General features: G+C 39.8%; 1 protein-coding gene across 2 annotated transcripts in view; it reads left to right on the top strand.

The window, feature by feature from the left end:
- Positions 1 to 1,840: 1,840 nt before the first annotated feature.
- Positions 1,841 to 27,009, top strand: part of LOC133642895 (guanine nucleotide-binding protein G(I)/G(S)/G(O) subunit gamma-13-like) — a 56,075-nt gene continuing 30,906 nt past the window's right edge. The window contains exon 1 of one of the 2 annotated variants that reach the window (XM_062037311.1): positions 1,841 to 2,103. The gene's annotated coding sequence lies outside the window, so the exon portion shown is untranslated. Of the gene's footprint in view, positions 2,104 to 12,329; positions 12,394 to 27,009 lie in introns of those variants that run through there. The other variant, XM_062037312.1, reaches the window with a different exon arrangement.

Genomic DNA, 27,009 nt, shown 5'->3' with positions numbered 1-27,009 from the left:
GGTCTCCCTATGTCTAGCATTAAAAGATTACAGTTGGTACAAAATGCGGCTGCTAGACTTTTGACAAGAACAAGAAAGTTTGATCATATTACGCCTATACTGGCTCACTTGCACTGGCTTCCTGTGCACCTAAGATGTGACTTTAAGGTTTTACTACTTGCGTATAAAATACTACACGGTCTAGCTCCATCCTATCTTGCCGATTGTATTGTACCATATGTCCCGATAAGAAATCTGCGTTCAAAGAACTCCGGCTTATTAGTGATTCCCAGAGCCCAAAAAAAGTCTGCGGGCTATAGAGCATTTTTTATTCGGGCTCCAGTACTATGGAATGCCCTCCCGGTAACAGTTAGAGATGCTACCTCAGTAGAAGCATTTAAGTCCCATCTTAAAACTCATTTGTATACTCTAACCTTTAAATAGACCCCCTTTTTAGACCAGATCTGCCGTTTCTTTTCTTTTCTCCTCTGCCCCCCTATCTCTTGTGGAGGGGGGAGTTACACAGGTCCGGTGGCCATGGATGAAGTGCTGGCTGTCCAGAGTCGGGACCCGGGTTGGACCGCTCGCCGGTGTATCAGTTGGGGACATCTCTGCGCTGCTGAACCGTCTCCGCTCGGGATGGTTTCCTGCTGGCCCCACTATGGACTGGACTTTCGCTGATATGTTGGATCCACTATGGACTGGACTTTCACAATATTATGTCAGACCCACTCGGCATCCATTGCTTTCGGTCTCCCCTAGACGGGGAGGGGGGTTACCCACATCTGCGGTCTTCTCCAAGGTTTCTCATAGTCATTCACATCGACGTCCCACTGGGGTGAGTTTTTCCTTGCCCTTATGTGGGCTCTGTACCGAGGATGTCGTTGTGGCTTAGACAGCCCTTTGAGACACTTGTGATTTAGGGCTATATAAATAAACATTGATTGATTGATTGATTGAGATGTACGTTTTAATATGTATATGTGCTTTGCTATGGAGGTTTTTTTCCCACTCAGACTGGGCCCCCTTAGGAGCCCAGTCTAGATTGTATTTTTTAACTCATCCCTCCCCAGCGTTTTACCTTTTTCCCATCTTTTACGGGGTGTAACCCATCAGCGTTCCTGTTCTGTAACCCTGTACACTGTTTGTTTGTCTAATCTTGAACGGGTTTGTGCTGAAAACAAAGTTCCGTTGTAGTTGTGCAATGACAATAAAGACCTATCCATCTATCTATCTATCTATCTATCTATCTATCTATCTATCTATCTATCTATCTATCTATCTATCTATCTATCTATCTATCTATCTATCTATCTATCTATCTATCTATCTATCTATCTATCTATCTATTTGGATGGTGGAGCGGTTCAATTCGGATGAGAAATGTGGGAGTTGTGCACGTTTGAAAATTGGCCCATTCATTTTAAATGGGCAAAATGTCCCGCAAACCCGGGAATTCTGGGTAATCTGGTAAATTTTTTAGCATTTTTTGAGGGGGGCTCACGATTCCAACATTTCGATACTTGAACATTTCCGTTCGGATGAAAACTGTGGAGGTTGAATCTAACAATGATTGTGGAAACTCATTTATCGCGGTCATGTCCGGAAGCGATTTTACACGCACCAAAAATCAAATCGTGAAAATAACTGAAAAATATCGAGCAGACCACGCCGGTATCGATCCAATACCGACACAAACCAATGGTATCAATAGTTGGATCGATTCACGCATCGATGAAGTTTTGAGTGGCATTAAGGAAGGAACGCGCGCACTCACGCTTTTCTCTCCCTCTGGCGCGCACACGCACACGCACACACACACGCACACGCACGCCGATCCATAAAGCAGCCGGCGGAGTGGAGCTTCCACCACAGTTCCTCTCCCCGCCTTCTCCCTCATTCTTTGGCAGCTCCGCGGAGGACTTACACACTTTCCCGGTTCCTCAGGCAACTCCTCGCCGCCCGCTTTCCTTCGGAGACTACGGGGTTTTACCTTCAATCCTTCCGGTTATCGTTTACGAGCGGACACAATTATCTGCCATTAAAGCCGGAAATACAACATTGTTGTCCCCCGGTACACCGGTCCTATTCGGGAAGAGCAACAGCCTGGAAGACAACAGTGAGGTAACAATTCGTCCATATGCTTGTCCTTACTTGCTTATAGCGCCACATTATGTTGTACTCAATTGTTGTACATTTGTTAACTCTGCAGGTGTTTTATGTACCAATTTATCCTCTTTGCTCACCCTCAGCATCACCTTCATGATGTTTTTTTTTGGTGCTTTATAGTCAAGCAGGGGTGATTCAAGGACAAGTAGACTTTTGTTTTTTTTACTGTGTATCAGTGTGTGATTGTGTGTGTGTGCACATCCTACAAATATTACATGAATCTCTGCACTTCCTCCCTTCCTTTGTCCTTACACAACCCCTCCTCAGGAACAGATTATGCTTGTACTATCTAAAGTAGTGGTGGGCGATGCTGCACATTTTTGCTCATCGATCCCAAAAAACCGCAGCAATTTTTCTCGTAAGAAGTCCTTTAAATCCAATTAATCCGTTCCAGACGCCTTAAAACATGCACACATTTTAGCGAGAGTCATTTTAGTTTTGACACAATGTGAAATTGACGTGTGAGTCGGGATAAAAGCGCATTTAATGTCACTTTTGACATATATTGAAGACTCTGGTTGGGTTAAATGAAATAGATAAATGAAGATAAAAACATAATATTTACTGTTATTAAAGTGGAAAGAGAGAGGATGGGAGTTATGTCTTAATTCAAGTGTTTCTCACCTTGTCAAAGTGCTGGAACTCCCAACTTTATTTGGCCCCATGGTGGCTTATTTTGTGGGCCAAATAAAAAAACGTATTTCACGGGATCCAGAATGCCATCCGGTGCCCCCGCTTATGGTACCGGTATTACCAATATTGACACTTTTTATTCGAAAATGTCATTCAAATTCAAATCGATGATTTTGCCCTCAATTTGTCAATGATGATTATAATTACAATAAAACTAGTCATGTCCCGATCCGCGTTATATGCTGCCGATTCGGATCATGCATGAGTGAGATCGGCTGATACCAACACCGATACCATCACATGTATTAACTGTACATTTTGCATTGTATTTATGGTGACTGTTATTGACAATTTAACAGTATCTCTACTATTACTTTCTTATTCCCTTTTGTTACATCCAATTGTTTGAGCAAATCAAAGTCAATAGTACGCAGTAACAAAAACTAAAACGACTCTCTACTAATCTTTTAAATCCTTCAGTTTTTGCCCTCAAGGTCCAATTGTGTCCAGATAATTATTGCCGGAGTTTGTAAAGATGAGCAAAAACAACATACAATTTTTTTGAGGGAAAAAAAAATTATCGACTTATACAGGGCATATACTGATACTACCTTTAATATCGACACCGCCGATTTATGGATCGATCCACTGTCCCCTAACGTATTGTGTTATGTTATTATATTGTTATTTTTCTTTACTATACTGTATATAGTGTATATACAGTTTAATTATTCTCTCTCTTGACTCTTATTTTGTTAATTTCCTGTTAATAGAGGCTTACCTTCTGCTTCCATTAACACTCAAAGTAACTAAGGACTTATTTATAGCTTAGCCGTTAGCTTAGCTACTAGCATGCCTGCGCCTGGATTGCTCTTGGTGTGTAACATGTTTAGCCTCTTCCTCCAGTGATAATGATACTTGATAATGATACTTTAAGATACTAAGAAATTCCGTTTATTTAGCTTTTTCACGAAAACCGGTGGCCGATCGATCGGCACATCCACAAATGAAAGACAAGACTGATATTTTAATGGTAATAGTTAACGATTACATCACACATTTACACGTACACACAATCAGCATGTTCGAAAAAGGATCAGGAAGATGCAGACGTTTTTTTAAATCCTATACCCTTTGTCAGTGTCATAGCAATTACTCTCAATTTGTTCACTTGCTGGTTTTAATATTTACCATTTTTATCACAAAAAATAATAAATCAAAAGATTAAAGGCGTGTATTAGTAGAGTTAATAGTTTGTAGATAGCTTTTACACTAATAAAAATAATAAAAGTGTAAGAGTTGACAGAAACGTTGTTTGCTAATAAATGTGTAATACCTTTATTAATGATAAATGAATGAATGAGCATAGGAGTACACCTATGCTCATTCATGTAAACCTTGTATGGTATACATAGACTTGTATAATAAACAAATAAAAATAACAACATAAAATAAAAATAACATATTTTTACTGCGACCCCGTGAGGGACAAGCGGTAAAAAATGGATGGATGCATAACATATTTTTCTACAAACTTACAGTATGTGTAATTTGACAATATTTAATACAAGAATATAGGACAGTGTAACAATGTGAACAAGTTAACAGTATTATATTATAGTGCCTTTTATTACATACACTTTTTAATGTATTTTATTTTTTTAGCTTTTTTTGTCCTCAAAATGCTACACACAATACCCCATAATGACAATGTTGATTATTTAATACAATTTTTTTCTAATTTTGCAAAATTATTAAAAATACCAAAAAAATGTTCCTTCTCACAAAGACAAATTCACTCACATAAAAAGTAGCAACAATTGAGATCCCAAACTTCTAGTACACAGTGTCTTTTTTCACTAATACGCTCCTCATTTGTTTTATTTAACCCTTTCTTTGGATTACAATATTTTCATGATCGTAAGAAGCCGAAATCCAAATCAAGATAAAATCAGATTACGGTATTTTTTGGACTATAAGGCGCTGTCAAGACTTGGACTATGGTGCAGTAAACTGCGTGGATTGTTTTCCTGTGGTGCAAATCGACTGGACCGGACATGGCGTGAAGGTAAATACATGTTTTAATTATACTACAAAAGTGCAAACACAAGGCGCAGACACAAACTTGGATAAGGAACAAAAAACTACCACAAAGGCGTAAACTATGGGCATGAAACAAATAAACACTTACTGTGACACGAATAAACAAAAACTTACTTGGTCAAGCATGGAACTATGGCATGGAATTAAACATGAAATAAGTCAGATGTACATAAGTATTCACAGCCTTCGCTCAATACTTTGTTGATGCATCTTTGGCAGCAAATACAGCCTCAAGTCTTTTTGGATACGATGCCACAAGCTTGGCACAGGGCAGTTTCTATCATCAGTAAAACCAACCTATCTCACGACGGTCTAAAACCAGCTCACGTTCACTATTAGTGGGTGAACAATCAAACGCTTGGTGAATTCTGCTTCACAATGATAGGAAGAGCCGACATTGAAGGATCAAATCAATATCAATGACATTTTTTAAATTATGACTAGGGCTGGGCGATATGGCCTTTTATTAATATCTCGATATTTTTGGGCCATGTCACGATACATGATATATATCTCGATATTTTGCCTTAGCCTTGAATGAACACTTGATGCATATAATCACAGCAGTATGATGATTCTATGTGTCTACATTAAAACATTCTTGTTCATACTGCATTAATATATGTTCATTTTAAACTTTCATGCAGAGAGGGAAACCACAACTAAGTCAATTTACCAAAAGTGTATTTATTAAACAGTTATTAAGCAGTGGCACAGACATTCATGTCATTTCCAAAACAGAAAGTGCAAGATTGTCAGAGACATTTTAAAACAAGCTATAAGTGCACTTTTGTGCATGATGTCACCAAGATGACATATCAAAACAACACTAAATTAAAGTGCACTTTTTGTACAGAACGCCACTACAATAGTTTAAAACAAATAAAGTGCACTTTTGTGCATGATGTCACACAAGATATTTCAATAACTGCGGACGTTATCTCCTTCTGTTGTTGACTTTTCTTCATACGATGTTGATCTGGAAATAGTTGCTTCGGCATTTTGCTGGTGTGGCACCGGCCGGTGACATACTTGCCAACCTTGAGACCTTAGAATTCGGGCGATTGGTGGGGGGTGGTTTGAGGTGGGCGGGGTTGGGGGGGGGATTTGGTGGTAGCGGGGGGTGTATATTGTAGCATCCCGGAAGAGTTAGTGCTGCAAGGGGTTCTGGGTATTTGTTCTGATGTGTTTATGTCGTGTTACGGTGTGGATGTTCTCCCGAAATGTGTTTGTCATTCTTGTTTGGTGTGGGTTCACAGTGTGGTGCATATTTGTAACAGTGTTAAAGTTGTTTATACGGTCACCCTCAGTGTGACCTGTATGGCTGTTGATCAAGTATGTCTTGCAGTCACTTTCGTGTGTATGCAGAAGCCGCATACAACATGTGACTGGGCGGGCACGCTGTTTGCATGGTGAAAAAGCGGATGCGTCGACAGGTTGTAGAGGACTCTAAAGGCAGTGCCATCACGGCACGCCCTTAATATTGTTGTCCGGGTGAAAATCGGAAGAAATTCGGGAGAATGGTTGCCCCGGGAGATTCTCGGGAGGGGCACTGAAATTCGGGAGTCTCCCGGAAAAATCGGGAGGGTTGGCAAGTATGGCCGGAGATGTTGACATGCAGAGTTTCAAGCACTCTTCATTCTCTAGTGGGTGACTTTTCAAATGATGCTACATTAGCAGTGCTGCTACTTTTTGTAGCAACGCTTTTGCCGCATAAATGTTGAACATATTCCCGCTTGAAGCCAAACCACCGCCGGACAATGGATCCCGTGCTGTTTTTCTTGGGAATTAATTCTTCCTCCATTTGTTACCAGATTAGCACCTTCTCTCTCTCGTATTACCACCCGCACCTCACCGTTAGCCTCACAGCTAACGTTACCATGTCGCTACCTCTCTGCTCCGCAGGAGCGTATGACATTGCACACGTGACGTGTGTAAGAAGGTGCGTTTGTTTAAGTCTCTGTGAGAAGGAGAGACAAGAAAGAGTGGGAAACGCATGTGTCATAACGGGGTTTTCGCAGGTTACTGCGAGGTTTGTTCTCCCGGGATGCAAACGGACTATTCCGGACTAGGCTTGCAGGTAGGAACATATTTATTAATCTCACTACAAAATAACATGGAAAAACTCTCTAACTGTGGCATGAAATAAACAAGACTTATGTAGAGGGTTGCGTGACAATAGCGTGAAGCAAACAACTAGCATAAACTATAGCATAGCAAGAAACAAACAACTAACATGAACTATGGCATAGAACAACATGAAACTGTGGCATGAAACCAATAACTAGCATAACTATAGAATCAGACCTGAAACGAGCAATGACGCCAGGCCGACTGACTGGCAAAGGCGGTTTAAATAGTCTCTTGATTAGAGCCAGGTGAGCGTCCGAACACCAGCGGCAGGTGAAAATCATATGCCACCATGGCAACCAAAACAAACAAGATTGCACAAAAAACAGGAACTATGGAGTTAAACTAACAGAACATAACGAAAACATGATCCGGACCACGGATCATGACAGCATGCAGTGTAATACCCGCAGCTAAAAACAACTGCGTGAGAATGTATACTCGAATATCACCATATAGTCATTCTCTATATCGCTCAGAGACAAACCCGCGATATATCGAGTACATCGATATATCGCCCAGCCCTAATTATGACCAACATTTGGCTCTGATTTAAGTAATTTTATTTTAGTCTTTAAAGCCCTCATATATCCAGGAACTTTTTGCCTGAGTTTGTTAACAACAAAAACGACAAAATATTCTTTGACATTAAAATATATTGATCTAACCACTGTGGTATCAACTTGATAGTATACTACTTTGTACCGTTACTGTCGATATTTGTATCGATCTGTCAATCTTTTGTTTACATTCAAGAGCTCAAGCTTGTGGTTTTCATATCCTCCTATAGTGTGTAGTGTTGCATGTGTAGCTAATCCTCGTCCTCCAGTGATAATGTAATTGATAGAAACTTATTTTTAGGGATAGACAATTACCGTATTTTCCGGACCATAGGGCACACCGGATTATAAGGCGCACTGCCGATGAGCGGGTCTCATTGTGGGTCTATTTTCATACAAAAGGCGCACCGGATTATAGGGCGCATTTAAGGAGTAATATAATTACCGTAATTTACGGACTATAAGCCGCACCTGACTATAAGCCGCACCAGCTAAATTTAGGGGAAAATACAGATTGCTCCATATATAAGCCGCACCCGACTATAAGCCGCAGGGTTTTGATGTGTAATTACCGTAGTATATAGGGGTTCCTGCTACCACGGAGGGGATTGTCGGGACAGAGATGACTGTTTGGGAACGCAAAGCGTCCCATTTATTAACAATAAATCTTTCAATCATTCAATCAAACTTTCACATCTTTGACATGGCGAACAGCATTCGTGCAGAGTACAAATAATACAACGGTGCAAAGTAATACAAAGTGCTCGCCTGTACGTTATCAAAATAACCAGCCTACCGGTATATGAAAAGTCAGTCTTTAATCATTGTGTCATCGTCTTCCTCCTGCGTACTAAAACCACCGAAATACTCTTCGTCGGTGTCGAAGAAGAACAGGCCGTAAATAAGCCGCACCGTTGTATAAGCCGCAGGGACCAGAACGAGGGGAAAAAGTAGCGGCTTATAGTCCGGAAATTATGTTTTTTTTTTTTTTTTTCTAAATGGAAAACACTTCCTTGTGGTCTACATAACATGTAAAGGTGTTTTTTTGGTAAAAATGTTGCATAGATTATGTTTTACAGACCATCTTCAAGCCGTTTTCTGACAGTCGCTTCAGGATGCGCCGTTTTGTGGGCGGTCTTATTTACGTGGCTCACCTTCGACAGCGTCTTCTCCTCGTCATCTTTGTTGTAGCGGTGTAGCGTGCAAGGACGGGAGTGGAAGAAGTGTCAAAAGATGGAGCTAACTGTTTTAATGACATTCAGACTTTACTTCAATCAATAACGGAGCAGCATCTCCTCATCCGTGGCTCACTAGTGCAACAACAAGGCTGGAAATGTGTCCCGTGAAAAACTGTCCGACCGGAACGCTCTAATAACTAAAGTTCCTAGGGTGAATAATGTAAACTCACTACACCGGTATGTTTTAGCGCTTTCATGACAAGTTTACTGACAGATATAAGTAAGAACTTTACACTACTTTATATTAGAAATGGCAACAGTGGAGGATGAATGTCCCATAACAAGAAGAGAGAGAAAAAGAAGAAGCTTATCGACTATGTCGTCGGCACGGACTGCAAAGGCGGACGCGCGCAAATTTTCAGGACTTATGCAGATCCCAAATACACATCAGCAGGTACCAGAAGGTAAGAAAAGTCTCTTTTGCATAATATTGCGAAACAAAACGCCAGATAATATGTCTTACCTTGTACACACACACCATAATAATACTCGTATGTTGAAGCACAGTACAATTCATCAAGCGTTGCGGCTTCATAGCTTACCACCATACCATGTGGGATCTGAGCCGAGGATGTCGTTGTGGCTTGTGCAGCCCTTTGAGACACTAGTGATTTAGGGCTATTGATTGATTGACCAAAGTCGTACTAAAACATTTTGATAGATTTTTGAGCGTCGTGTGTAATGTTCCATATTTTCAATGTTCCATATTGTCACGACGTGGACTGTGAAGCAGCTTACTGCGAGGATTTCGCAGCTCGCTGCGAGGAATGTTTTCCCGTGGTTCAAACCGACTATAGCAGACTTCGGAAGAAGGTAGGAACATGTTTAATCTTGACCATAAAAAGAACAAACAAAAGGCACGCACAAGGCGGAGACACAAACTTAGCGTATGGAAACAAAACTAACACTAAGACAGAAACTATGAACATGAAACAAAACTACACTTACTGTGACATGAGCAGAACAGCATGAACTATGATATCAAGAGCTATGGCATAAACAGAGCACAAACAGAGTAATGTCAGTATCAGGGGTAATGTCGCCAGGCTGACTACCTGGCAACTACAGGCTTAAATAGTTATGTCATGATTGATAACAGGTACGAGTGTCCGAACACCAGCAGCAGGTGAAAATCATGCCACCATGGCAACCAAAACAAACAAGAGTGCATCAAAAAACAGGAACTAATAGAGTCCAAAAACCAACAGAACATAACCAAACAAAACATGACCACAGAACATGACACATCTAAAATGTTTGTGTTGTTTACTTGAGTCATATTGCAGTCTACACGTATCTCTTATGTGTTGTGTAACTGCCATCTACTGGTCACACTTATCATTTCACCACGTACCAAATAAATGAGCTTCGAGGTCAGTAAGCACAACCAAAATTATTCCATACATTAGGCGCACCGGGTTATAAGGCGCACTGTTGAGTTTTGAGAAAATGAAAGGATTTTAAGTGCGCCTTATAGTCCAAAAAATACTGTAATCTGATTTTATCTCGATTTGGATTTCGGTTTCTTACGATCATGAAAATATTGTAATCCAAAAAAAGGGTCAAATGAAACAAATGAGGAGCGTATTAGTGAAAAAAGACACCGTGTACTAGAAGTTTGGGATCTCAACATTGTTGCTACTTTTTATGTGAGTGAATTTGTCTTTGTGAGAAGGAACATTTTTGGGGAAAATAATGCGCTCATTCATCCTCAAAAGACTCAACCGCCCCGCCCTAAACTAAACAATGTCGAGATGGCCACTTGAAACAGCGACTAAACTACGAAGCTAAATCTTGCAAGAACAATTCATTAACTTGTGTGGTTGTGAACGACATCATTGATGTAAGATCATTCTACGGACAGCAGTCGCAACTTGAGTGGCTCTCCCCCGTTTTTTTCAAAAACGGCCTTAATTCGTCAACAGCACAGCACAATCCCCCCTTCACAATAACAGCGCTGTGCGCAAAATCCGGTCTGACTGCGCTAACAAAATAAAGGTTTCAAAAAAGTACCTTACACAAGCGTAATGCACTTAAAGCACTTATTGATACATTTACAAAATGATAATGCTTAAAATACTGGTGAAAATTGTCCAAAGATGCATTGCACCAATTATTGTGAGGATTTTTTGCATTTAATTAACGAACATTTGTGGGTTTAAATCAGGGGATGTTGTTGTGAGTTTGTAAAACTTTTTGAGACACTAGTGATTAAGGGCTATATAGATACTACTATATATCTTGGTTATCAGTGTTTCCCACACATTCATTTATTTGTGGCGGCCCGCCACGAAATAATTACGTCCGCCACAAATTAAAAAAATAAAATAATAAATAAATATATATATATATATATATATATATATATATATATATATATATATATATATATATATATATATATATATATATATATATATATATATATATTTTGTCCTTTCCAGCTTCTCAGGCAAATCATATAGTTGATGTAGATGCCCATATAGGCTGTTCAGATTTACTTTACAAAAGAGAAGTGTAGGATACTTCTCTTGTTGCCTTATTTGTATTTGACCACTACTGTTTTCTGTTTATTTGTTACTGACTGTGGCAGGACACCTCTGCCTCTGTTTCACTTTATGTTGCTGGTAAATAATATGGTTGTAGTAGTAGGCTAAAGTTAAATTATTTAGTATGCACTAATAAAAGGGGCAGAGCTTTAAGAGACATTTTAGCTTTTATATTTTATAAGATATATTTTTTGTAAGAACCACAATTAATAAATATATTTCAGTGAATAACTTATTGTTCAAATCTGTATATAAATATGTACATAAAGTGTTGTAATTATATTGTAAAATGGATGGATGGATGGATGGATGGATGGACGTTTAAAACAAAACTGTTATTATTAATTAGTAAGTATACATTTTTTGAGCCTTTTTAGAGAAAATCATATCATTGTAGTAAATTATGCAAATTACGCGATGATGTCATGGTGACCACGCCCATAGCCACGCCCCCACCGCCACAGGTATCTTGGCAGTTTATGGGAAACACTGGTTATTGTATAGAATTGTATTTGTTTTGCAAAAACACACAATAAAATGAGTGTAAAAGGTAAAAAATACTGTTAAAATTTTTTTAATGAAAACATTTTAAAAAAAAAAAATTTCATATTCCATCCATCCATTTCCTACCGCTTATCCCCTTTCAGGGTCGCGGGGGGTGCTGGAGCCTATCTCATATTGCTATTGTTATTTAAATGTATTGTTGTAATTTTTTTAATCATCATTCATATTTTTTGGTATTATTATCATTTTACGTGGTGTTTATTTGTTACTAATTCATATCCGGTTGTTCATTTAAATTATATTTAATTAAAGTTGAGTTCTGGTGTTACAATAAAAACTCATGTTTTCAAATTAATGAATAATCGTGGTTTTAATATCAATCGTGATTATTATTCCTGTTATAATCGTCCAGCTCTCTTTTCCGCCACAGAGTCGATGGTTGCTGAGTGGCTTTGCACTGTGGAGGGACGTCAGCCGCTAGCAAGGATGCTACATGGCACATTAGTCCGTCACATTTGCAGGACACAGGTAGAATTTGTCATCAAGATGCATTATCACGATACTAGTAAAAGCTCTGTCATTAATACTGTCTATATCGCGCAACCTTAGTATTGATCTGATACCGATACTTTCCTTGCTATTGATACTATCGATATTTGTCTCGGTCTCCTCGCTCCCTAATTCAAAGCACATGGGCAAAAGTAAACACCCCTTGAAGTCCTTTATAGGGTAATGCTTAATAATTAATGAAACACGGTTGCTACATGCCTCATAAGTCGCTATAATCCATAATTATAAACAAATCTTCTGAAATAATAAAATAAACTATACCAGTGTGCCAGTATATTAAAAAGGATGATTGCTTTAGAAAAATGTTATGATGCTGCGCTGAACGTTCATGTTTTTAAGAGCAGGCTTAACACCCACCTTTTAGATTTGGCTTTTACCTGATATTAATTATTTTATTGAAGTCATTTGTATTTTACTTTTTATCTTATTGGTTATGCAAGATTTTATTTAGTTCTATTTATTTATTATTTATTTACTGTATATTAATTTTATATACAGTCCTGGTCAAAAGTTGACATACACTTGTAAAGAACATAATGTCATGGCTGTCTTGAGTTTCCAATTATTTCTACAACTCTTATTTTTTTGTGATAGAGTGATTGGAGCACATACTTGTTTGTCACAAAAAACATTCATGAAGTTTGGTTCTTTTATGAATTCATTATGGGTCTACGGAAAATGTGAGCAAATCTGCTGGGTCAAAAGTATACATACAGCAATGTTAATATTTGGTTACATGTCCCTTGGCAAGTTTCACTGCAATAAGGCGCTTTTAGTAGCTATCCACAAGCTTCTGGTTGAATTTTTGACCACTCCTCTTGACAAAATTGGTGCAGTTCAACTAAATTTGTTGGTTTTCTGACATGGACTTGTTTCTTCAGCATTGTCCACACGTTTTAAGTCAGGAATTTGGGAAGGCCATTCTAAAACCTTAATTCTAGCCTGATTTAACAATTCCTTTACCACTTTTGACGTGTGTTTGGGGTCATTGTCCTGTTGGAACACCCAACTGCGCCCAAGACCTAACCTCCGGGCTGATGATTTTAGGTTGTCCTGAAGAATTTGGAGGTAATCCTCCTTTTTCATTGTCCCATTTACTCTCTGTAAAGCACCAGTTCCATTGGCAGCAAAATAGGTTCAGAGCATAATACTACCACCACCATGCTTGACGGTAGACATGGTTTTGATGGGATTAAAGGCCTCACCTTTTCTCCACCAAACATATTGCTGGGTATTGTGGCCAAACAGCAAAATTTTTGTTTCATCTGACATAGGGCTGCAACTAACGATTAATTTGATAATCGATTAATCTGTTGATTATTACTTCGATTAATGGATTAATAATCGGATAAAAGAGACAAACTACATTTCTATCCTTTCCAGTATTTTATTGAAACAAAACAGCATACTGGCACCATACTTATTTTGATTATTGTTTCTCGGCTGTTTGTACATGTTGCAGTTTATAAATAAAGGTTTATAAAAAAAAAAAAAAAAAATTGCCTCTGCGCATGCGCATAGCATAGATCCAACGAATCGATGACTAAATTAAATTAAAATTATTTTCATAATCGATTTTAATCGATTTAATCGATTAGTTGTTGCAGCCCTAATTCTGACACCACATGGACAAAGATAAGACCTTCTGGAGGAAAATTCTGTAGTCAGATGAAACAAAAATTGAGCTATTTGGCCACAATACCCATAATAAATTCATAAAAGAACCAAACTTCATGAATGTTTTTTGTGACCAACAAGTATGTGCTAAAATCACTCTAGCACAAAAAAATAAGAGTTGTAGAAATTATTGGAAACTCAAGACAGCCATAACATTATGTTTGTCACGACAGGGTTTTCGCAGCTTACTGCGGGGTTCGTTCTCCCGAAATGCAGACGGACCACTCCGGACATGACGTGCAGGTAGGAACATGATTTAATTATCAATACTCAAAGAGGTACAAAAAACAGAAAACGAGCCGACAGAACAACGTGCCTGATCGCACTCGAAGCTAAAGCTAACACTTAGCATGGACTATGGACAAGAAATAATCACGTAACTTTGGCATGAAACAAACAACTTTTGTAGCAGGTTGCATGAAGCAAATAATGACGCCAGCCCGACTGACCGGCAAAGGCCGGCTTAAATAATGCCTCTGATTAGTGCTTGGGAAGCAGGTGAGTGGGCGAACACTAATCAGAGACAGGTGGAAATAATAAGCAACCATGGTAACTAAAACAAACAAGGGTGCACAAAAACAGGAGTCCAAAACTAACAGAACATAACAAAACATGATCCGGACCACGGATCATGACAATGTTCTTTACAAGTGTATGTAAACTTTTGACCACGACTGTATATATTTAAACATTTTTAAATTTGATAATTTTGTATTAATCTTCATATGTCTTACTTGTATTTTATTCTTTATCTCTACTCATGGTTCTTACTATTTTACAAGTGTTATTATTTTTATTTTCCAACGTTCCTCAGATGAGCCATCTGCCTCAGGGGTTATCGGCCGTGCTTATGGGGGCGCTTTCGTGTCAGCGTCCTGGTGGCCATGGTCTGATGACCTCCTGGGGCAGATGGCTCCTGTGATAGTGTTTACTCACATGTCTCCTCTGTACTCAGCCATGCAATCATTTGTCCATATAGTTGCATATGTGTGTATGTTGTGTGGGTTTGTTTGTGTTTGGTATCTGTGTCCATGCGTACGTATGTGATAATGGGGGATACGGGCCACCGGGGCAATTGTTTTTGACTTTGTAAAGCACTTTGCGTTGCATTTCTTTTATGTTTGAAAAGCACTTTATAAATAAAGGTTGATTGATTGATTGATTAATAGTAACAACCTCATATTTACCAAGACAGATTTTTTTCAACCAGCTCCATATATCCTGTTGGTATAAAAACATGCCGTTCCAATTAGAGACGTCCGATAATGGCTTTTTTACCGATATCCGATATTCCGATATTGTCCAACTCTTAATTATCGATACCGATATCAACCGATACCGATATATACAGTCGTGGAATTAACACATTATTATGCCTAATTTTGCTGTGATGCCCCGCTGGATGCATTAAACAATGTTACAAGGTTTTCCAAAATAAATCAACTCAAGTTATGGAAAAAAATGCCAACAAGCACTGCCATATTTATTTTGAAGTCACAAAGTGCATTATTTTTTTAACATGCCTCAAAACAATAACAGTGCAATACTTTTTCATAACATGGTCACTACTGCCTAGTTTCTCTTGTTATATTCTTATTTTACTGTTATGTTTTTATTCTCATTGTTGCTTTTTATTTTTATTCTTATTGTAATATTTATTATTTACTTTTTACTTTTTAAATTCGATCTCAATTCTGTACACTGTTGCTGGAATTTTAATTTTCCTGAGGGAACTCTCCTGAAGGAATCAATAAAGTACTATCTATCTATCTATCCAAACAGCAGCTTGGAATTTGGGACATGCTCTCCCTGAGAGAGACTATGAGGAGGTTGAGGTGGGCGGGGTGGGGGTAGCGGGGGGCGGGGGGTTATATTGTAGAGTTAGTACTGCAAGGGATTCTGGGTATTTGTTCTGTTGTGTTTATGTTGTGTTACGGTGCGGATGTTCTCCCGAAATGTGTTTGTCATTCTTGTTTGGTGTGGGTTCACAGTGTGGCACATATTTGTAACAGTGTTCAAGTTGTTTATACGGCCTCCCTCAGTGTGACCTGTATGGCTGTTGACCAAGTATGCCATTACATTAATTTGTGATGAGAACAGCCGGTAGATATTATGTGCCTCGGACGGCACGCACGCAAAGGAAATGCCTTTAAGGTTTATTGGCACTCTGTACCTCTCCCTACGTCCGTGTACACAGCGGTGTTTTAAAACGTCATACATTTTACTTTTAGAAACCGATACCGATAATTTACGATATTACATTTTAAAGCATTTATCGGTAACAAGTATTGGGACTAGAGATGTCCGATAATATCGGGCTGCCGATATTATCGGACATCTCTAGTCCCAATACTTGCTCAACAGTTCACTTGTTTGCTCTCGTTCCATCAAGCCCATTGATCATCCCCGATCGAGCGATTACGCGTGCACTGTGCACTAGCAATGGTCACATCAGCTGTTGTAAGCATATCAGTATGGCTTTCATATCTAGTGAGTTTAACAGCAAGGAGCTTCTTGGTTCTTCCAGTCTTCACTCTCAACTGGTCAGAGGAGCTCTGCCTGTTCCTTTCTATTTTTAGTCTCTATTTACAATGCAGTAGCTATAGAGGCAAGATGAGTCTTTTCACTCGGTTTCGCTCCCTTCAGTCACGTTATTCGCTTCATTTCAACGCCTTTGATTCTCTGGCTTTTCACCCTGTACTTTCTCCTGTCATAATTAAGGTCAAATAGTGCAATTTGACACATTAAACACAATGGTGGAAGCTCAGCTCGCCTTGCCACCTGCTCCACAGCTGTGCACACACACACACACACACACACACACGTGTGTGCATGTACATTATAATAGCATGTTGTGGTTGGGAAGACAGCAGAATAGAAAGGGGCTGGGGGGTTAATCTCTGGATGCTTTTAAACCTAAATCACCAAGTGACCTACAAACAACCACCCTACATTCTTGTTGAACCCACACAAAAGGGCTTTTACTTGCTGACTTGCAATATCCCATCACAAAGTTACTAAAACAGCGAATTATAATCATCTGGTGTTCAAATAGCATGATCAAAATGATGAAGCCTGTGTACTCGCTGGCACTAAGGAGACTACCGTATTTTTCGGACTATAGGGCGCACTTAAAATCCTTTAATTTTCTCAAAACTCGACAGTGCGCCTTATAACCCTATGCACCTAATGTACGGAATAATTTTGGTTGTGCTTACCAACCTCGAAGCTATTTTATTTGGTACATGGTGAAATGATACGTGTGACCAGTAGGAGATATGTGGAGACTGCAATAGGACTCAAGTAGGGTTGTACGGTATACCGGTTTTAGTATAGTACCACAATGTTAATGAATCATATTCGGTACTATACCGCCTCTAAAAAGTACCGGTGACCCCCCCATCGTCGTCACGTCGTGACATTGCTGGTTTTACGAGCAGAGGAGCATATTCGGCAGCGCACGATCCAATCCAATCCAATCCAATCCACTTTATTTATATAGCACATTTACACAACAAGAATGTTTCCAAAGTGCTGCACAGCCATGTTAAAAACAATATTAAAAACAATATTAAAAACAATGTTAAAAACGATATTAAAAATAATATTAAAAACAATATTATGCTACACCAATGACTGAATAAAAACAAAGAATAAATGAATAGAAAACCAATACAGAGACAATATAAAAAATAAATATGATTAAAAACGATTTTAAAGGGTAAAACCAATTAAAACAGTAAAATAGACATCAAAATTTATAACCCTAACCCTAACCACACAGGACAACAGAGGACAGAAGACCACACAACTCACGTAGTGTTAAAAGCCAAAGAATAAAAGTGGGTCTTAAGACGAGACTTAAAACACTCCACTGTGGGAGCAGTTTGAACATGGAGGGGCAGAGTGTTCCAGAGTTTAGGGCCGACCACAGAGAAGGCCCTGTCTCCCCTGGTCACGGAGTACTTACAAGCAGACACAGTGTGTAGACAGAAAAGGGAGAATGGACGCATTTTGGCTTAAAGGCCTACTGAAATGAATTTTTTTTATTCAAACGGGGATAGCAGATCCATTCTATGTGTCATACTTGATCATTTCGCGATATTGCCATATTTTTGCTGAAAGGATTTAGTAGAGAAAATCGACGATAAAGTTCGCAACTTTTGCTCGCTGATAAAAAAAGCCTTGCCTGTACCGGAAGTAGCGTGACGTCACAGGAGCTAGTATTCCTCACAATTCCCCGTTGTTTACAATGGAGCGAGAGATTCGGAGTGACAAAGCGACGATTACCCCATTAATTTGAGCGAGGATGAAAGATTCGTAAATGAGGAACGTTACAGTGAATGACTAGAGAGGCAGTGATGGACGTATCTTTTTTCGCTCTGACCGTAACTTAGGTACAAGCTGGCTCATTGGATTCCACACTCTCCTTTTTCTATTGTGGATCACAGATTTGTATTTTAAACCACCTCGGATACTACATCCTCTTGAAAATGAGAGTCGAGCACGCGAAATTGACATTTAAAGTGACTTTTATTTCCACGACAATACATCGGTGACACACTTAGCTACTGAGCTAACGTGATAGCATCGTTCTCAAATGAAGATAGAAACAAAAGAAATAAACCCCTGACTGGAAGGATAGACTGAAGATCAACAATACTATTAAACCATGTACATGTAACTACACGGTTAAAAATTCTCAGCCTGGTAAGGCTTAACAATGCTGTTGCTAACGACGCTAAGGCTAATTTAGCAACTTAGCAACCGGACCTCACAGAACTATGATAAAAACATTAGCGCTCCACCTACGCCAGCCAGCCCTCATCTTCCCATCAACAGCCGTGCTCACCTGCGTTCCAGCGATCGACGGCGCGACGAAGGACTTCATCCGTGGGTTTGGCGGCAAGCATCGGCTAGGCGTAGTAAGTAGTCCTTGTTGTGTTGCTGTAAGTATTGTACTTAGCCGCTAATACACCGATCCCACCTACAACGTTCTTCTTTGCAGCCTCCATTGTTCATTAAACAAATTGCAAAAGATTCACCAACACAGATGTCCAGAATACTGAGGAATTTTGTCGAGGAAAACAAGAGGTTTTTGTATCGGGTCGATGGGGTACAACCACTTCTGTGGATTTTGTGACGTCACGCGCATAAATCATATCCAAAGGAGTTTATCAACCGGAAGTGTGGCGGGAATTTTAAAATTGCACTTTATAAGTTAACCCGGCCGTATTGGCATGTGTTTCAATGTTAAGATTTCATCATTGATGTATAAACTATCAGACTGCGTGGTCGGTAGTCATGGGTTTCAGTAGGCCTTTAAATACTAAGGCTAAAGGTGAAGTTATAACACTGAAACTGTCATGATCCGTGGCCCGGATCATGTTTTTGTTTTATTCTGTTAGTTTTGGACTCCCTTAGTTCCTGTTTTTGTGCACCCTTGTTTGCTTTTAGTTACCATGGGTGCTTATTGTTTCCACCTGTCTCTGATTGGTGCTCGGGACGCTAACCTGTTTCCCGAGCACTAATCAGAGGGACTATTTAATCCTGCCTTTGCCGGTCAGTCGGCCTGGCTTCATTGTTTGCTTCATGCAACAAGTTACGTGAGTATTTCTTGTCTTTTGCCTATGCTAAGTGGAAGCCTTAGCTTCAAATGCGATCGGCACGTTGTTCCGTCGGCTTGTTTTCTGTTTTGCACTTGTTCGAGTTTTTGAGGATAAATCATGTTTCTACCTGCACGTCCTGTCCGGAGTGGTCCGTTTGCATCCCGGGGGAATGAACCTCGCAGCAAGCTGCGACCCCCCGCCCGTGACAGAAACGCCCTCAGGAAGAGGTGCTTTAGGCTAGCTAGCTAACGGCTAAAGTCCATCCGCAGTCTGCAGTGTTGTAGCTACTTCTAAATCACTAATCCTTGTCTCCATGGCGACAAATAAAGTAAGTTTCTTACAAGTATCACACCTGCAGGATGATGAATAGCTAAACATGCTTCACTACACGCCGTAGCTCACCGGCGTCACAATGTAAACAAACGCCATCGGTGGATCTGTACCTAACATCCACTGTAATGATATCAAGTACAGGATTGTATCTAGTCGATACTACTATGATTTTATTGATATTTTTTGGCATCACAACATCTTCTTTTATTTTGTATTTATTTTTTAAAATTTATATTATGTTTATAAACTCAGGAAATATGTCCCTGGACACATGAGGACTTTGAATATGACCAATGTATGATCCTGTAACTACTTGGTATCGGATTGATACCCAAATTTGTGGTATCATCCAAAACTAATGTAAAGCATCCAAACAAACAACAGAAGAATAAGTGATTATTACATTTTAACAGAAGTGTAGATAGAACATGTTGAAACAGAAAGTAACCAGATATTAACAGTAAATTAACAAGTAGATTAATAATCATTTTTTACAGCTTGTTCTTTGTAATTTTGACAAAATAATAGAATGATAAATGACACAATATGTTACTGTATGTAGGAGCCTTTGTTTGCTTACTTACTAATAAAAGACAAGTGGTCTAGTATGTTCACTATTTTATTTAAGGACAAAATTGCTCTTCAATTGCAATAATAAACATGTTTAATGGATCTTAAGATTTTTTGTTAAAATAAAGCCAATAATGCCATCTTTTGTAGTCCCCTTTATTGAGAAAAGTATCGAAAGGTATCGAAATACATTTTGGTACCGGGACATCCCTAATACAGACACACAAATTAGTACACACGCACGTGAATTGGATTACCTGCGCAAATAATTAATTAAATACACGTTTGCAAATAATTTTTCTACAATAATACTTCCATAAGCATCTCTTGTCAAAGCGTTCTGAGCGTTCATTTTGCCTTCCCCGAAGAAGAATGGCCTATGCTTGCGGCGTTGTTTTAGGCTGTTGGAACCGTTAAAATCGTGAAAAGGATAAACGTTTCTTTAGAGTTCCTTGAGAGGATATGCAAGAAGGGCGAAAGAGTCCAAGATTTTACAAACATATTTGGATCCTAATACCATTGGTATTGATGAAGTATCTGTGGTTTCATTGTATCAAGTTGGTTGGTTAGTTCAAAAGTAAGTGGACTCTTGCTATGCTGGAACGTCACTTAAAAAATACGTACTAAAATATGTGTAAGCATAGTTGTCGACATTTCCGTTTGGAAATAAGAGACATTTTCTGGAAAATAAGGAAAATTATGTTCTTTCCACCTGACCTTCCAGACTCGTAACTGTAACTGTCTTAATAATAACATTAACAGCCAGTATAACAAACCCCTTGGCGTTCATAATACTGGAACATACTGGTTTACATACTGGTTTACATACTGGTTTACATACTGGTTTACTCGTCTTCTCAGATGTAAATCAGCCTGAAGCTGAAATACAGATTTTTGTATTTGAAACAAGATGCATACTTTGCTTAGGGATGGCCCAGCAGAGATTCAAACCTGAATCTCTTGGTAGTGAGGCGGACTGGGGCGACGTCATTGTGTCGCCCCAGCATGTTCCTCATTCATCCAAAATCTGCATTCTTCCGAGAAAAATACAAGTGTTCACTTGAGAAACTGAACGAGAGAAAACTTGAAAATGACACTTGGCCGTTAACGAGAGGACTGGCGTAGAATACATTGGCAGCAGGTAGACAGGCGGGAGAGTGATACCTGCAGATGGATGTGGCAGACAGGCAGAAGGCAAAGTGTCAGGGATGAAGGGAGGCAACGTGGGGATGAAAGAGACGGAGCGTTACAGGAAGAGGAAAACATCTTCCTCTCTCTGGGGGGACTCTGGAGGCTGAAACTGGATCTCAGGCAGGGACTGGTTGTCGCCCCCTCACTGCCTGTTGGGTAATATTGTGCCTCAAACGCACTGTAACTATAGCAGGCTATTCTTGGCTCTCCCATTGAGTCTCCTGTGCATTTGAAGCAAAGGTGTCAATAAAACTGAAAAAGTCCAGTTCTCTTCCAAAAAAAAAAGTCATTTTATGTGGCAAGTCATCTTATGGGGCATGCCACATCATTTTGTGTGGCATGTGACATTATTTTATGTGGCCAGACACGTCATTTTGTGTGTCACGCAACTTTATTTTATGTAGCCCGACACGTCATTTTACGTTGCACGTCACTAAATTTTATGTGGCCCGACACGTCATCTTACGTGGCATGCCACATAATTTTGTGTGGCACGCCACATAATTTTAAGTGGCCCGAAACGTCATTTTGTGTGTCACGTCACTTCATTTTATGTGGCCCGACACGTCATCTTACGTGGCATGCCACGTCCTTTTGTGTGGCCCGACACGTCATTTTGTGTGGCACGCCACTTCATTTTACGTGGCACGTCACTTAATTTTATGTGGCCCAACATGTCATCTTATGTGGCATGCCACGTCATTTTGTGTGGCACGCCACATAATTTTAAGTGGCCCAACACGTCATTTTGTGTGGCACGTCACTTCATTTTATGTGGCCCGACACGTCATCTTATGTGGCATGCCACGTCATTTTGTGTGGTCCGACACGTCATTTTGTGTGGCACGGCACGCCACTTCATTTTACGTGGCACGTCACTTAATTTTATGTGGCACAACATGTCATCTTATGTGGCATGCCACGTCATTTTGTGTGGCACGCCACATACTTTTAAGTGGCCCAACACGTCATTTTGTGTGGCACGTCACTTCATTTTATGTGGCCCGACACGTCATCTTACGTGGCATGCAACATCATTTTGTGTGGCACGCCACTTAGTTAGTTTATTATTCTTCGGTCAATGGTCAACAAAATAAACAAACAGTTGTACATTCATAGTTTGAAAATGAAAATGTTGCAGACCGAAAGGGTTTAGGCTGAAGTTGAACACTTATAACCATACTTGCCAACCCTCCCGTTTTTAGCGGGAGAATCCCGGTATTCAGCGCCTCTCCAGACAACCTCCCGGCAGAGATTTTCTCCCGTCAAACTCCCGGTATTCAGCCGGAGCTGGAGGCCACGCCCCCTCCAGCTCAATGCGGACCTGAGACTGAGTGGGGACAGCCTGTTCTCACGTCCGCTTTCCCACAATATAAACAGCTTGCCTGCCCAATGACGTCATAACATCTAGGGCTTTTAGAGAGTAGAGTGCACAACTGCGCACACAACAAGGAGACGAGGCAGAAGAACGAGGAAATTACAGACATGGCGACGCCGTCGACGAGCAAGATGAAGAAATACGCTTGCAAGTTCCAAAACGAATGGAAACAAGAATTTCAGTTCATCCAGGACAGTTTGAAGGGGAAGGTGTATGTTGCCTGTAAAGTTTGTAGAACAGACTTCTCCATTGAACACGGTGGCCGAAATGATATACTCATCATGAACGGAGAAGTTAAACAGGACAATACTGCCATCTAATGGATAGCCACCGGAACACTGCAATTCAAGTATTTTTTTTTTTTCTATGTAAATAAAATAAATATATATATATACCGTATTTCCTTGAATTGGCGCAGGGAATATAGTATTCGCACGTCTAGAATTACTGCCGGGTCAAACTCGTTTCTCAAAATAATTAACGCATGCTTGGCCTTATCGCCGGTTCATTATTAACGCCGGATCAAATTCGTTTCGCAAAATATTAATTTTATTATCGCATGTCTATAATTTTCGCCGGGTCAAACTCGTTTCGCAAAATATTTAGCATACGTCTAGAACTTCCGCCGGGTCAAATTCGTTACGTCACGAGTGACGCTTTACCTGTCCTCATTTTCAAAATGGAGGAAGCTGATTTCAGTAGTTTGCAATCGCACAAAGGAAAAAAGATTATGAGTTATTCACTAGGATTTAAGGTCCAAGCTATTGAATACCGGTACGGTATGCTAAAAAGAACAGTAAGCAGCTATGTTTTATTAATATACCGTAGCTGCGTGTGTTTGAGTTTGAGTTTGAGTTTGAGTTTATTTCGAACATGCAAGCATACAACATGATACATCACAATTTCCAGTTTCTCTTTTCAACAAGTTCGAAAAGGAGTAGGAAGAAGCAGAGCTTATTTAATCCTACCCCTTTTCTTTTACATAACAGTTGCAAAACTTTTTGTTCACTTCCTGTTCACAATTTTTTCACAATAAACTCCATAAGTAATCACAATAAAAATAAATAAATAAATAATAGTAAGAATTTAATAATAATAATTGGTGAAGTAAGTCATATTTCATATGATGAGATAAGTAAGATTACTTTAAGAATGAATGAATGGATGGATGAAATAAATTGAGAATGTTTGTCATGGTTCTTCTTCTTTGTACTTTGTAAACACTTTAAGTTTGAAGAGTTTCTTGAAGTGTATCATATTAGTACATTGTTTGATTGCTTTGCTTAATCCATTCCTTAATTTAATTCCACATACTGATATACTGAAGGTCTTAAGTGTTGTACGTGCAAACAAATGTTTTAAATTACGTTTTTCTCTAAGATTATATTTCTCCTCTTTTTTTGAGAAGAATTGTTGTATATTCTTGGGTAGCAGGTTATAGTTTTGTGTCAAATACGGTATGAGTCATTAAATGACTCCCGCCTCCTGGTGGTAGAGGGCGCTAGTGATCCTTCTTGCGACTTCCGGTACTGCAGAAGAAGTGACAACACGCAGCAACAGATCGTCTTTTTTTTCCTCTCGCCTGAACTTTTAACATGGAGGATTACATACCGGTATCTAAAATAAAACAGTTTTCTAAACTGGACTTTCAATCGAAGCAGGAGGTAATAATTAAAGGAATATCTCCATCGAGACAGAGAGACTTTTAAAACTGAAGAAAGAAAATAAGGAAGACTTCTATAAACAAGTTATCGATGCTTTTGGTCAGAAGGAGCTGCAAATGGACTCCATTTATGAGTACAAGTAAGACCATAATAACGTTTTTTTTTTATTAAATGTGCTTTTCATGATGGTATGCTTACATCACACTCAAAGCGCACGCCTAAAGTTACCGCATTCCTTTGGTAAACGCCGGAGTGAGAAGCGGTTTTAAAATAATTAGCGCATGCACGGCCCTCCCGCAGGCTTCCGGTAAACGGCGGAGTGACAGGAGGTTTTAAATTAATTAGCGCCCCTGCGGCTATTCAAGGAAATACGGTATATAGAGCTAGAATTCACTGAAAGTCAAGTATTTCATACATACATATATATATATATATATATATATATATATATATATATATATATATATATATATATATATATATATAAATATATATATATATATATATATATATATATATATATATATATATATATATATATGTATGGAATACTCGAGTTGGTGAATTCTAGCTGTAAATAACCACGCCCCCCCCCCCCCCCCCCCTCCCTCCCCCGACCCCCGGAACTCCATGTTATTTATTGGTACTCCATGTCTTTTAATATGGAAAGTTATCCTATTGGGCACGCCACTCCATTTTATGTGGCCCGACACGTCATTTTGTGTAGCACGCCACTTCATTTCATGTGGCACTTCACGTTATTTATTGGTACTCCATGTCTTTTAATGTGGCAAGTTATCTTATGGGGCACACCACATAATTTAAGTGGCCCGCCACGTCATTTTGCATGGCACGCCACTCCATTTTATGTGGCCCGACACGTCATTTTGCGTGGCACGCCACTTAATTGTATGTGGCCCGACACGTCATTTTGTGTGGCATGCCACATCATTTTGTGTGGCACACCACTTCATTTTATGGTGCATGCCACGTAATTTTTTAGGGCACGCCACTTCATTTTATGTGGCACTCCACGTTATTTATTGGTACTCCGTGTCTTTTAACGTGGCAAGTTATCTTATGGTGCACGCCACATAATTTTAAGTGGCCCGACACGTCATCTTGCATGGCACGCCACTCCATTTTGTGTGGCCCGACATGTCATTTTGCATGGCACGCCACTCCATTTTATGTGGCCCGACACGTCATCTTACGTGGCATGCCCTGTCATTTTTATGGCACGCCGCATCATTTTAAGTGGCCCGACATGTCATTTTGCACGGCACGCCACTTCATTTTATGGTGCATTCCACGTAATTTTTTAGGGCACGCCACTTCATTTTATGTGGCACTCCACGTTATTTATTGGTACTCCATGTCTTTTAATGTGGCAAGTTATCTTATGGGGCACGCCACGTCATTTTACGCGGCAAGTCATTAGTCCATGGTTCTCACCCGGAAAAGGGTGGTGTGCCATCTCTAAGTTGAGGAAGAGACCCTGCCCCATGTGGAGGAGTTCAAGTACCTCGGAGTCTTGTTCACGAGTGAGGGAAGAGTGGATCGTGAGATCGTCAGGCGGATCGGTGCGGCGTCTTCAGTAATGCGGACGCTGTATCGATCCGTTGTGGTGAACAAGGAGCTGAGCCGGAAGGCAAAGCTCTCAATTTACCGGTCGATCTACGTTCCCATCCTCACCTACTGTATGGTCATCAGCTTTGGGTTATGCCCGAAAGGACAAGATCACGGGTACAAGTGGCCGAAATGAGTTTCCTCCACCGGGTGGCGGGGCTCTCCCTTAGAGATAGGGTGAGAAGCTCTGCCATCCGGGAGGAGCTCAAAGTAAAGCCGCTGCTCCTCCACATCGAGAGGAGCCAGATGAGGTGGTTTAGGCATCTGATACAGTTTTCAGCCCTATCAATAAGTGTGTGAGTTATATTTAGGACTTCAACCATGATTGTGCTTCTTTATATTTGACTTTTCGAGTGAACAATGGCAGTTGAAGAGAGATGAGGAGGGTCCTGGAGCTCAGAAATCAGAGAATGTTACGCTAGCTGGATAGTTTTTATGGGCGTTTTAATGACTTAATAAACCTCGGAACATAACCCCTGAGAATGGTGGTTATCTGTTGTATTGCAATTTGCATTGGGCGTCA

Source organism: Entelurus aequoreus, linkage group LG25 (assembly GCF_033978785.1).
Source record: "Entelurus aequoreus isolate RoL-2023_Sb linkage group LG25, RoL_Eaeq_v1.1, whole genome shotgun sequence".
NCBI lineage: Eukaryota > Metazoa > Chordata > Actinopteri > Syngnathiformes > Syngnathidae > Entelurus > Entelurus aequoreus.
This window is presented reverse-complemented; position numbering and strand designations above follow the sequence as displayed.